The sequence below is a fragment of the Micromesistius poutassou genome (assembly GCF_964030765.1).
Source record: "Micromesistius poutassou genome assembly, chromosome: 17".
Classification (NCBI taxonomy): domain Eukaryota; kingdom Metazoa; phylum Chordata; class Actinopteri; order Gadiformes; family Gadidae; genus Micromesistius; species Micromesistius poutassou.
Window position 1 is genome coordinate 10,431,456 of NC_140287.1, and position 2,560 is coordinate 10,434,015.

A 2,560-nucleotide genomic window follows, 5' to 3' on the forward strand; every position below is an offset into this window, starting at 1 on the left:
CACTGTCATCACTCAATGCCGCCCACTTGGTCTGAAGTCATCCCCACCGTGCTGGTCCAAGGGCAAAAAAACCTGCTTTTATATATTAAGAAAATACCTTTTCTGCTTCTACTGGCAATGAATGTGTAAAACTGTATAGGATTGTGAAAAGGTTCTTGATCAGTGGACAGTTATTGAAAGATAAGCTAATGATTATGGGCTGTGCCCAGTGATTTGATAGTTACACCATGGCGTGTCTGTTTGCAGTTCATTTATTTGTTCTGCCGGCTCCATTGTAAAGTAAGATTGATGTAAGCGATCGGTCATCACTGTCATCACGGTCATTCCCGGATGGTGGAGAAATGACCTCTGTTCACTGAACAGCGCCCTCGTGTGGACGGTATACGAGGAATCAGTGGCCTTCTCGGGTGCCTGTCTAGATGACGTCACAGGCCCGCTGTTACCTTTTTTTTTCTCGATTCTTAACGTGCAATATTACGCTAATAAATTACGCAGTCAAACCGGTGTTATATAGATTGTAGTTGTTGACATTTTTTTCTTAAAAAGCCATTATTTGTTTACACTTGTTTTAATTTGTTTGCTCCTTGACACGGTTATTTGTGGGTAATAATTATGATTAACCTAACTACCTTATTAATAATTGAATCTTTCCATTATTATGGACGGTAATGATATTATATTGTTTGTCCTGCAGACGGAGCTTGATATGTCAATTAGCAAATAGGGTTTACACGCTATTACAATATCTCCATTGTGCATTCCTCAGGCATAACAATGTCCCTATTCTATTCCAATTGTTTAATTTAAATCGTTTTTAAATAATGAACATCGTTTTTTGTCATTTTTATAAAGAACAAAATTAACGTATGAATACTTTTCTGGAAAGATAAAATCATTCTGTAGGCCTAACTTTTAGGATGGAATAGTCTAATATTTAAGAGCTTGGACTTATTTTGTAAAAAAAAAATGCTTATGTTAAAAAAAATGTTGCGCTCTGTAAAATAAAAAAACAAACAAATGCTGTTATATAGTTTTAAATGCTATGTACATTAAAATAAATGACATTTCCTGATAAAAAACAATTGTCTTTGTTGTAATCAGTCAAACTGCTGTTATTTTCTGGTGATAACATCCATAACATAAACCATCCATTATAATATGTAACGTTATTTACATTTAAAATCTAGTTTACAGTAAATAACTGACCCATTTAGTTAGTTATATGTATTCTTATTTTCTGGTATATTAAGGTACTTTGAGGTTCGCACCGACGTCTAGCTCTTTGCTGCATTATATGTATTATGTCTGTCTATTTGGTCCCATGTAGGGCTTAGATTGTCCAATCACAGTGTTGGTGTTTATATGGAGCAGCCTTTATGTAATCTCTAGTTCCCCACTGGGGGGCAGCAAGTACTCAAACACTGACACGTCACGGATATAAATGTCATCAGTAATAATCCCATAATTCTAATGTAGGCCTATTTAATGCCATTGAATCATGTATTGAACAACCATACAGGTTTACACACTCTTGACACTCTTTTGCTTTTCAAACCCAGGCTTGTTGAACGTCAGCACACCAACGTGTTGTGCAGGGGCATGATACACAAATTATAATTAATAGCATTCACTTTTTGACGTTTTCGAAAAATTCTCAATATTTTCTTCCATCTCACAGGGACATAGGCCTATATGGTCAGCAGCCAATAAGTCATGTTTGTGAGACAGAAAGAGTTAATATGTTGACAAATGAGTTCAAGCTGGCCTCTGATTGGCTAGAAGTTGAGCGCTGGGGTGGACGAGCGCCTCGGCGGTGGGGCCGTGGAGTCACTGGTTTGACTGTGGAGTCACTGTGTAGATGTAGTTAGAGTCACTGGTGGATGTAGTTAGACGTCACTGGTGGATGTAGTGTACCGCACATAGCCAACTAGTCCGGTCTTTGAATTGAAAGTTGGCCTGCGTCTGAGGTCTCCTCTGGGTTTTCCGTGGTTTTCTCCGGACATGTACGGTTCCTCTCGGGTCTTCAGTCCCGTTACTTCGCAGACCGAATGAGCGCGTTGGTCTGAGAGAGCGATGGAAAGTCGACCACTCTAGTGGATCCATGGACTCTCCGCGGACTCGGGGTAAATATGTTCGTTTAAAAGTTCCTTTAAAGTCCAACGTCAGAATTCTGAGCTGTTAGCGTGATAAAGCCCTGTGTGTTTGATAAGTATGTCGTTTTATTTATTCGTCCGTGTGTCTAGGGTAGGCTAATGTCCTGGCTAGCTGTAGGCAGTGTTAATTGTCACAAAACCTAAAGGCACGTTTTTAATAAGCATTGCCTTCCCCATAACTTTGAAAAAAGTGATGATTTTGGTGGAGAATATGGGACGAATATTATGCTAACTTCTCTTCTGAGTAATTCAATATTAGCTAATTAAATTGTAATATAATTGTGTCTATGCTTTGAACTGTACCTAAAAAAATAAAAAAATAAATTGAATCAATTTCACTTTCATAAGCATGTACATGTAAATGTAAATGTTCATAAGCAATAACCTTAATTGCCTTAATTCACCCT